Here is an 11,829-nt window from a genome sequence, read left to right as displayed (position 1 = left end):
ATCTGCGCTTGCTAATATTCGATCCTGAAATTGAAAGAACAATTTCACGAATAAGGCGAGAACAGCATAGGTTAGCCCGCTCTGAAGGCGGATCTGAAAGTGAATCTGAGGAAGAAACCAGCCCCCGTTCTACTGATTCGGTTGTTTTACGTGTAGAAAACATGGCAGCTAGAAGAGTTACCATTCAGGAGGAAGGAGCTCCTGATTTTACAATGCAACCGTTTCAAGCGCATCATCCAGCGGTAGCTACAGATTTTGAAATAAAGACCGCACTGTTAAATTTGATGCCCAAGTTTCATGGCCTACCTGCTCAAGAGCCTATCAAGCACTTGAGAGATTTCCAGGCAGCCTGTTCTACTGTCAGGCGTGATGGCACTGATGAAACTTCAATTCTGCTGAAAGCTTTTCCGTTCTCTCTTGAGGGAAAAGCAAGAGAGTGGTACTACACTCAACCTATAGCAAATGTATCCAACTGGGATACACTCAGAAAGGAGTTTCTGGAGAAATTCTTTCCATCTGAAGTTACTGATAAACTGAGGAAGGATATCTCTACAATTGTTCAGGATGACAATGAGACTCTCTTTGAATACTGGGAGCGCTTCAATAATCTTCTAGAAGCATGTCCCCACCACATGATTGACAAGATCGTGCTACTCAGCTATATCACACAAGGCATGAGGCCCCAAGATAAGACCACATTGGAAAGTGCCAGCAATGGGTCTATGAAGAAGTACAAGACCACTGATGAAGCTTGGCAATTGATCAGTGATTTAGCTGAATCGACTCGGAACCACAGACAGAAGCAAGGCCGTTCAAAAGCCGTTGCAGAAGTATCTTCTGGCATAGAGACTGCTGCTCTAAATCAAAGCATCTGTGAGATGACCAACCTGCTGAAGCAAATGCAGTTGAATCAACAAGCTCAGCAAACTCAACCGCAACAAAACCAACAACTAGTCCCACAAAGAATTTGCGGAATTTGTGCTGATTACAGCCATTACACTGATGAATGCCCGCAGCTCCAACAAGAAGACAACATGGTGGCATCCACTCACAACTTCTATGACCGCCCCAACCAAGGGTACAATCAAAGTGGAAATAATAACCATGGATGGCAGGACAATTCAAACCAGAATTGGAGGGACAACAATAACAGAGGAGGCAGAGATAATCAGGCAACAGGCAGTAAAATCAACCTTACCGAGCACCTCACCTGAGGCAAAACCAAGGACCACCGAACAATCAGCAGCAAACCTCTCAATTTACTCATTCTTCGGTATCTTCTAATGAAGATTTATTACAAGCTTTTGAGAAAAGACAACTGGCCATGGAAAGTACCATCGTGAACACTATTAACGCCAGTCTGAATGGTCTCACCTCTACTCTGTAAGCTTTTATGACACAGCTTGGTTCAGCACAAAATTCCAGTAATCAACCTTCAAGCACCACTGGAATCCCCTCTCAACCATTACCCAATCCAAAGGGAGGCATTAATGCCATCACCCTGAGGTCCGAAACCACACTACAGAAGAGGAATCAGGAGGAACCAAGCTCACCAGAATATGCCTCAGTTGAAGAGGTGGTAGAAGTCGAAGATGTTGAAGAGGAAGAGGATATACAGGACATAGCTGAAGAAGAGATAGCTCAACCACAGGAAGAAGTACAAAAAGGCACAGGCACCACAGAAAACACTACTCCCGTTCCATTTCCACAACTTGCAAGGAAGCCCAGGAAGCAACTGGAACCTGATCCTAAAATGGTAGAAATATTCAAAAAGGTTGAGGTAACTGTCCCCCTTTTTGATGTTATTCAGCAGGTACCTAAATATGCAAAGTTTCTAAAAGACTTATGTATCCATAAAGACAAAATTAATGAATTAGAAACTATTCCTTTAGGTAGTTCTATATCTGCTTTAATGGGAGGATTACCTGAAAAATGTAGTGATCCAGGTCCTTGCATAGTTAGTTGTACTATTGGTGATGTAGTAATTTACGATTGCATGTGTGATTTAGGAGCATGTGTCAGTATAATGCCTTTGTCTATATATGATGTTTTAAGGCTCCCTCCCTTAAAAAGGTCGGCAGCTCGTTTTGTGTTAGCAGATAAAAGCATTATTACAGTGGCTGGAGTTGTTGAAGATGTTTTGGTGAACATTAAAGGGCTCACATTCCCCACTGATTTTTATATCTTGGAGATGTCCCATAATGATTCAGATAAGCCATCATCAATCCTACTTGGAAGACCATTCCTGAAGACATCAAAATTCAAATTGGATGCTTCTTCCGGAACATACTCCTTTGAAATAGATGGCCGCATAGTAATCTTCAATCTGAATGGAGTCATTGACAACCCTCCAGAAGATCGTTCTATCTTCCAGTGTGATGTCATAGACGAAAGTGTGGCTGAAGTTCAAAAAGAAGAGTTTGAAGAAAGGCACACTGGACAAGGTCTAAGTGTGGGGACCCTCTTAACTGACAATGAGGACACTTCGCCATTTTCACAAGCCCCGGATAATCCAGAGCCTGCCCATGATCAAAAGTTAGAATTGAAACCTCTCTCTCCACATCTCAAATATGCTTATCTCGAGGATGAGCAGAAGCTTCCGGTTATTATTGCAAGAGAACTGACTTCTCAACAAGAAGAGCAGTTACTTGATGTGCTAAGGAAGCATAAGAAGGCAATTGGGTGGAGTTTGGCAGACATAGTGGGAATCAACCCTCAAGTATGCGAGCACAGAATATTTTTAGAAGAGGGAGCAAGACCTGTCCGTCAACCACAAAGAAGATTGAATCCCACCATCTTGGAAGTTGTCAAAAAGGAAGTGTCCAGACTATTGGAAGCAGGTATCATATATCCCATTTCAGACAGTGAATGGGTAAGCCCAGTACAAGTGGTGCCCAAGAAGTCCAGAGTCACTACCGTGAAGAATGAGCATGGAGAGCTCATAGCAACTAGAGTTCAGAATGCTTGGAGAGTCTGCATTGATTACAGGCGTCTCAACCAAGCTACCCGTAAGGATCACTACCCACTTCCATTCATTGATCAAATGCTAGATCGCCTGTCAGGTAAATCACATTATTGCTTTCTAGATGGTTACACAGGTTATTTCCAGATTCATATAGCTCCTGAGGATCAGGAAAAGACTACTTTTACATGTCCTTTTGGGACTTACGCTTATAAGAGAATGCCCTTTGACTTGTGCAATGCACCAGCTACTTTCCAAAGGTGCATGATGAGTCTTTTCTCTGATCTTATTGAGGACTGTATGGAAGTTTTTATGGACGATTTTAGCATTTATGGTGATTCTTTTAACCTTTGCTTAGATGGATTATCTAGAGTATTAGATAGATGTGTTAATACAAACCTTGTATTGAATTTCAAAAAATGCCACTTTATGGTAAAGCAAGGGATTGTATTAGGACATGTGGTATCTAATAATGGCATTTCTGTAGACCCAGCAAAGGTGAATGTTATTTCTAGTTTACCTTACCCCTCTTCTGTGAGGGAAGTCCGTTCGTTCATTGGCCATGCAGGTTTCTACAGGAGATTTATTAAGGACTTTAGTAAGGTGGCACTTCCCTTATCCAGATTACTGCAGAAGGACATTGAGTTTGAGTTCAGTGACGATTGCAAACAAGCATTTGATAAGTTGAAGACTGCTCTAACTCAAGCCCCAATTGTGAGAGGACCCGACTGGAGCCAGCCGTTTGAAATCATGTGCGATGCTTCCAACCATGCAGTAGGAGCAGCGCTGGCTCAGCGTGAAGGTAAGGATCCTTTTGTTATTGCCTATGCGTCTAAGAATTTAGACACTGCCCAGTCCAATTATACTACTACTGAGAAAGAGCTACTTGCTATTATTTTCGCTTTGGATAAATTCCAGGCGTATTTACTTGGTACTAGAGTAGTAGTGTATTCGGATCATGCAGCTCTAAAGTATCTACTAGCTAAAAAGGAATCCAAACCAAGACTTATACGTTGGATACTGCTATTACAAGAATTTGATTTAGAAATAAAGGATAGGAGAGGTAATCAAAAATTTAGTAGCAGACCACTTGAGTCGCCTTGAACATATTAAGGATGATTCTACTCCTATAGATGATAATTTTCCTTTTGACAACCTGCAAGCAGTATCTGAGGTAGCCCCTTGGTATGCACCTGTTGCTAATTACTTAGTTAGCCGCACATTTCCTCCACATTTTTCTAAACATCAAAGAGACAAGCTGAAAAGTGAGTCTAAATATTATATATGGGATGACCCATATTTATGGAGATGTGGCGCTGACCAGATAATTAGACGTTGTGTGCCTCAATCAGAATTCCAGTCCATTTTAGAGGCCTGTCACTCATCTAAGAGTGGAGGACATTTTGGCCCTCAACGAACAGCTAGAAAGATCTTAGACTGCGGATTCTGGTGACCTACTCTTTTTAGAGATGCTGCTGAGTTTTGTAAATCTTGTCACCCATGTCAGAAATTTGGTAACATATCCAAGAGGGATGAGATGCCTCAACAATATATGCTTTTCTGTGAAATTTTTTATGTTTGGGGCATTGACTTCATGGGTCCATTTCCAAATTCTAGTGGATATTTTTATATATTGTTAGCTGTGGACTATGTTTCCAAATGGGTGGAAGCAATTCCTACCCGCACTGATGATGCTAACACTGTTGTTTCCTTTGTGAGAAACCATATTATATGCCGCTTTGGGTCACCACGAGCGATCGTGAGCGATCAAGGCACCCATTTTTGTAACAGGAGACTAATAGGATTGATGAAGAAGCATGGGATAATCCATAAAGTTGCAACAGCTTACCATCCCCAAACTAATGGGCAAGCCGAGGTGTCAAACAGAGAAATTAAGCGTATCTTGCAGAAGATAGTAAAGCCTCATAGAAAAGACTGGAGCACCAGACTACAAGATGCACTGTGGGCATATAGAACAGCATACAAGACACCCATTGGGATGAGTCCCTTTCGCTTAGTTTATGGAAAAGCTTGCCATCTTCTAGTTGAAATCAAACACAGAGCCTTCTGGGCAGTTAAAGAGTGCAACATGAAAATTGAGAAGGCCGGAGCTGAAAGGAAGTTGCAACTGCAGGAACTGGAGAACCTTCGCCTGGAAGCTTATGAGAACTCCAGAATTTGCAAGGAAAGGATGAAAACTGTGCATGATCAAAACATCAAGAAGAAAGAATTTCAACCTGGAGATTTCGTCCTCCTTTACAAATCTCGACTAAGGCTAATGCCCGGTAAGTTAAGATCAAAATGGGAAGGTCCATACAGAGTAGAGAAGGCTGAACCGTACAGAGTTTATCATCTAAGCCATCCTTCAAGCTCTGAACTTATTAAGGTTAATGGACACCGCCTGAAGCTGTACCATGGTGAGAAGGTGCAGAAAAGCAAGGAGCTTGAGATCCTCCACTTGGAAGATCCCCACATAGCAGCAGATTGAGCTAGTGGAGCGTCCAACTTACGAACGTTAAAGCAAAGTGCTTGGTGGGAGATAACCCACCGCGGTATGATCGTTCTTTTCTTCACTTTTAGTTTTTCTTCCTTAATAACTCTTCTCTTTATTAGTGTTTTCGTGCTCTTTCATTTACATGTCTTTATATTTCTTTTTTTAAAAAAAAAAATTTCGCCGCGCGACGCGATCGCACCAGCGACGCGTCCGCGTGGCAGGGGGAGTAAAGAAAAATAAAAAATGAACAGAAAGTTACGCAGGAGGAGCGCTGGAGTCGTGCCAATGGCACAAATTACCCCACGCGACCGCGTCGCATGTAAATCATGGCCTCCCACGCGATCGCATGCCCCACGCGGCCGCGTGCCCTGAGTTTTCGACGTAAAAGGGTGCACAGTCGCATTCTGTGCGAGAGTGATGCTGGATTGGTGCTGGAAGCACAATCCTTGTCACGCGACCGCGTCACTGACGCGGCCGCATCACCCATTTTATAACGCACACTCATGCGATCGCGTGACCCACGCGATCGCGTCACCCAATTTTGGCTATTAGAATAAATTGAACAGAGAGTTGTGCTGGAGCGAGGCTGCACTCGCGCCAGCAGCGCAACACGGGTCACGCGACCGCGTGACTGACGCGATCGCGTCTTCTTACCTGATGCACAACCGCGCGAACACGTGCCCCACGCGGCCGCGTCGCATGCACCGCACAGCTCAACCTAAATTGCCAAATTATCTTATCTTTCTTTCCTCCAAATCCTAATTTTTCTTTTCCCTCCTTCTTTCTTCCCTCTCCCTTCCCCTTTCTATCTCACATCTCACTCTCTCTCTCTCTCTCTCTCCTCCATTAACAAGGTTTTACCTTCTTCTTCCTTCTTTCTTTTTCTATCATTTTTTTATTGTTCTACATGTATTTTCTTTTTCTTTTCTTCTTCTTTTAATTATTCCTATTTTCTTTATTCTTCTTTTCCCTTTTTACATGGTGTTAGAAATTTTTTGAGTCATTATCCCTCATTATATGCTTGTGACTTGTTACAATTTATTTGACAATTATTATTATTTTTAAGGGATTGCTTGCATGTTCAATTTCATACTTTTTATATCTTGTTTAACATGCATGCCATGTGTTTGTGAAAAAGCCCATATAGCACTATGCACTTTTCTACATTACTTTACTCTATTATTCAATGCTTGCTTTTCACAAATTCTCCTTCTTATTTTATTAATTGAATTTAATTGTCAATACAAACGTGATGGTTTGTTACAAAGTATTGCCTGGTCTATGCTACTCATGCCCTTTGCCAGCATGCCAATAAACACCTTGCATTCATTTGTCTTTATATGCACTAGCTATTTTCCATCGTTGGCTTTTCACACGTACTCGCGAGCATGTGTTAATGTCAGCATATCTTAATGTGCATCCATCACCCTCTTTTCTGTTTCCTTCCTTGCCGTATATCTCTTTGAATTTAATTTACTTTCTCTTCCCTTCTTTCAGGATGGCCACCAAGAAAGGAAAGGAGAAAGCAACTTCCAGACCACCAGCAAGAAGAGGAACTAAAAGAGCATTAGTGGCAGAGCCTTCTTCAACCGCAGTCAAGCCCTCAACAAAACGAGTCAAGAGGATAATAAAGGTTGACAACAAGGAGAAAGCCTTTCCCGCAAAGGACGCTGCGCGATTTTCCAATCGCTACTGTGAGCAGATGTTCCCTATCCTGGCAGAAATGAACTATAACAATGAATACCTTCTTATCCTCCTGTCCAATATTGCCACCTTTGTTGAGCCGCAAATTGAGCAAAGACAATGGGGTTTCCTACGGAAACAGCCAAGGCAGGTCAATCTTTCTTGGGTAGTTGAGTTCTACTCCAACTTCTACATGCCGACCCTGCAGTCTGTTTATGTCCGGCAGAAGCAAGTCCCCATCACAGAAGAGGCCATTCATCAAGCTCTGAGTCTTCCCCCTATTCCAGCAGGAATGGACGCTTTTCAAGAAGCCGCCCTTCAGCGCCAGAGATACCAATTCGACTGGGACTCCGTTCTCGGAGTCATCGCATTACCTGCCAGCCGTTGGATCTATGGATACCACCGTACCCGCCCTAAGGGAATCTTGGCTTCCGCACTTACCTTGGAGGCTCGCGTATGGGCACAGATCATGTCCCATTATGTCTTTCCAAGCACTCATGAGTCCTCCTTCACTGCAGACATGGCTGTTCTACTATGGTGCATCCTTACAGACCAACCTCTGAATCTCTCAAGACACATCCGGAATGCTATGGAGCATGTACAAATCGCGGGCAATCTACCTTTTCCCGCCCTGGTCTCAAATCTTGTCTCAGCAGCCGGAGTCTCCTACAGAGCTGGGGACACCAAAGTCATGCTTCCATGGGATGATCAATATGTCCCTAACGGAAAATACCTCAGACTTTCAGCAGCCACTACAAGCCAGCCTACTGAGCCAGTTGAAGATATTCCTTCTTCAACACCACAAGTATCTACCACTGAGAAATTGCTCCAGCAGATACTTGAGAAGTTGGATCGGCATGAACAGAAAGCTAAGATGAGAGAGCGCCGTAACAAGCGCCGATTCACATACCTCAAGGAGCTGATCATGGGCAAATTCAAGGACTCAGACACTCCGGACTCCATTTTTTTTACCAGCACCGGGAGCCATGATGGTCCCGACTGTGGAGATACTGCCACCAACCCACCCCTGTTCCTGACAGATGGCACCGAGGACGGTGCAAAGCCTTAAGTGTGGGGAGGTCAGTCAGTACCTGACTTCCGGAGGTAATTTCTCTTCTCTGTACACCAATAATTAGAATATTTTAGTTAGATTTTCTTTCTTTTATAGAATAAAATAAATTGCATAGGATAGAATAGTTGCATGCATGTTCTACTTGATTGAAAATACAATAAGTTTCCTTTAAAAAATCTATCTTTGGAATAAAATTTCACTAATTTTTCAAAATTTTTATGATAAATCTGCTTGAGTTGTATTTGGAACATGATGTTTGAGCTAAAGAACACACAACCTGTGAAAGATTTGAGCCTTTATGTATGGTTACATCATTTAACCATAATTATTTTATTCTTGTGTGTTTACTCCTCTATGATTGTAATCTATATTTTTTTTTATCTTATATGTCCAATATTTATTATATTTACATGCTTGCACATGATTGAGGCCATTATTTGTTTAAACTCACTTATCCAAATCAAGCCTACCCTTTTCAATTACCCTTGTTAACCACTTTGAGCCTTTAAAACCCCATTTGTTCTATATTTTACCACATTACTAACCTTAAGCTGAAAAACAAATTGCATATCCCAAATTGAATCTTTGGTTAGCTTAAGATAGAATTGTGTGTGCTAGTTAAGTATGAGAAATTGTGGGAACAAAAGTTGTTAAGGGGATGTGTCATGAAAATTTAAAGGAAATTTGGATACCTATTCATGTGAAACTATAAGAATAAAAAATCTATGTGCATTGATAAGCTTTATTTATTTCAATTCAAAAAAAAAAAGATGATAAACAAATAAATAAGGGGACAAAATTACCCCAATGTTAAATTCAGAATTCAAAGATCAATGCACATATGATAGAATTAAAATACAAAGTTGAAACATGAGTATGAGTTGAAAAAGGGAATTATGGGTAGCTAAGCATGAATTTAAAAGTATATAGAATATATGTATATTAGGTGAGAGCTTAGGTTAATTAAAGATTCAATTTATAAAGCTCACTTAGCCATATGTATACCCTTACCTGCACCTTGGCCCCATTACAACCCTGAAAAGACCTCATGATGTTTGCATTGGTATATTAACTGTTGTTGATTGGTTAGGAGAAAAACAAAAGTTAGAAAACATGACTAGAGAAGAATAGAGTAATTACCCTATACACTAGAGATTAGAGCGTACATACATTATCAGTGAGGGTTCAATGCTTGAATTTTCATGTTTCCTGCTTTCATAAGCTATCTTCTTGCACTTTTATCGGTTTTATTGTATAATAATAGAATTAGTGGAATTTGATTTGTAACTGTTTTGAAGGGCTTATTTACTTTTGATCAAGTGGACAATAATCATATAGTTGCATTTATTTATATATGTAGGATTGCATCGCATTTCATGAGTTTCTGCATGTTCATACTTATTTCCTTGTCTCCTTCAATTTAGCATGAGGACATGCTAATGTTTAAGTGTGGGGAGGTTGATAAACCACTATTTTATAGTTTATATTGTGTTTAATTGTGTGGTTTTGTCATGATCCTTACCCACTTATTCATCAATTTAGCATGCATTTAGATTTCCTTCCTAAATTCAGTACATGTTTGAAAATTGCTTCCTAGAGACTTTAATTATTTAATTTTAATTCTCCTCTATTCCATTCGATGCCATGATCAGTGTGTCAAGTGTTTTAGGCTTTATAGGGCATGAATGAGATGGAGATTGGAGAGGAAGCTAGCAAAAATGGAAGGAACACAAGAATTTGAGGAGATAACCAGCGAGAGGTGACGCGGTCGCATGGCTCACGCGACCGCGCGAAGGAGCGCAAATCGCAGTGACGCGGCCGCGCGGATTGGAAAGCGCAAGCGACGCGGTAGCGTGGACGACCCGAACGCGTGGAGAGGAAAAAGCGCAAGCGACGCGTCTGCATGGATAACGCGATCGCCTGACATGCGCGTTCTGCATAATCTGCAGAATTCGATGGGGGCGATTTTGGACCTTATTTCGGCCCAGTTTTCAGCCCGAAACAGCAGACTAGAGTCAGAGAATATGCAGAAACAAGAGACACATTCATTCAGTAGTTTTAGATCTAGTTTTTCACTCTCTTAGGTTTTTCTCTCTAGTTTTTAGAATTTGGATTTTCAATTGGTCTTAGCATTGGAACATTGAGAAGAGTTATTTTCTCATCAAGACTTCATCATTCTAGTTTGTTCTCTTAACTTGGTTTTATTCTTCCATGTTCTTTGTTATGTTCAATTTTGTCATTCAGATACTTTTATGATTAATTGATGCAAGGATTATTTCTTTTTAATTCAATTTCAATTCCAATAATCATGTCTTCTTTTAATTCCCTTTCATGTGCCATGGATTCTTTATTTACAATGCGTGAGTAGTTTCATTACTTGATGGGGAGTTGATTAAAAGGAACTCTTGAGTTGGAAGGATTGAAGGAAAAATTTGTAGTTGGGTTAAATGTTGGATTGCTATCCTGTCACCAACGCCAATCCCTTTGAATTAAGTGGGTTGTAACTCGTGAACAGATCTGGCATTCCAACTTGTTTGACTTTCCCTTACCTAGTAAAGGATAACCAAACAGAGTAACCATTAATTATAAATCAATCTTAAAAATTACTCCATCAATGATAGAGATTCTAACTAATCAATTCCCAATCAAGGCTTTTATTTATATTAATTAAAATTCCTCAATTTAAATTCTAATTTACTTAGCTCAACTTCTTGGAACATCTTATTAATAAAACAGCACACTTTTCTGCAACTCGTTGAGAGACGACCTGGGACTTAAAACTCCCAGTAATTTTAATTTAAACTCTCTGTGACATATTTCTAAATTGATAGGCAGATTTTCGGTGAGTTAAGAACTATACTTGCAACGTAACTATTTTAATAAATTTTTAATTCACCAGCTTCTGCTTCCCATCAATCCTCGGCTTAATTTTCTTGTTGTATTTCCGAGCTATAGCACGCTTTGTTGCAAGTTGTTGAATTGTTGATTTATCGCGGTCCTCTTCGATGAGGTCCATCTCGATTTTTCTTTATTCATTGTTGTTATCTTCGTCTGTGTTCTGGGTTCGAATAGACTGGAGGAAAATTTCAACTGGCAGCATGGCGTCGCACCCATACACTAGTCTAAAAGGGGTTTCTCTTATGGATGATTGTTCTGTTGTGTTATAGCTCCATAGTACTTTTAAAATGAGCTCGGCCCATTCCCCTTTGGAATCTTCAAGCTTCTTTCGGAGTTCCTGTAATATAATCTTATTGGCAGCTTTAGCTAAGCCGTTAGTTTGTGGGTGTTCCACTTATGAGAATTCTTGAGTGACTTTGAAGTTTTGTAAAAAGGTTATGAATTTATGATCTATAAATTGTCTACCATTATCAGTGATAATGGATTGGGGAATACCGAATCTGCATAATATGTGTTTTCATACAAAGGATATCATTTTTTCAGAGTTGATTTTTGCTAACGATATTGCTTCAATCCATTTTGTGAAATAATCGATAGCAATAATAAAAAATTTAACCTGTCCTAGGGCTGGTGAAAAAGGTCCGAGGATGTCTCGCCCCCATTGGTTGAAGGGCCAGCTTATCTCTGATGAATGCAGCAGTTCGGCTGGGTTGTGAATAG

The 11,829-nt window shown here is 40.7% G+C and overlaps 1 non-coding gene across 1 annotated transcript; it reads right to left on the bottom strand.

Annotated features, from left to right (window-relative positions):
* Positions 1–530: 530 nt before the first annotated feature.
* LOC112788167 (small nucleolar RNA R71) lies at positions 531–638 on the bottom strand. Its single transcript, XR_003195544.1, has one exon. It is a non-coding gene; the product is annotated as a small nucleolar RNA R71 (small nucleolar RNA).
* Positions 639–11,829: the final 11,191 nt, after the last annotated feature.

Source organism: Arachis hypogaea, chromosome 20 (assembly GCF_003086295.3).
Source record: "Arachis hypogaea cultivar Tifrunner chromosome 20, arahy.Tifrunner.gnm2.J5K5, whole genome shotgun sequence".
NCBI classification, from domain to species: domain Eukaryota; kingdom Viridiplantae; phylum Streptophyta; class Magnoliopsida; order Fabales; family Fabaceae; genus Arachis; species Arachis hypogaea.
The sequence above is the reverse complement of the archived record's forward strand: the minus strand, read 5'-3'. Positions and strand labels throughout refer to the sequence as shown.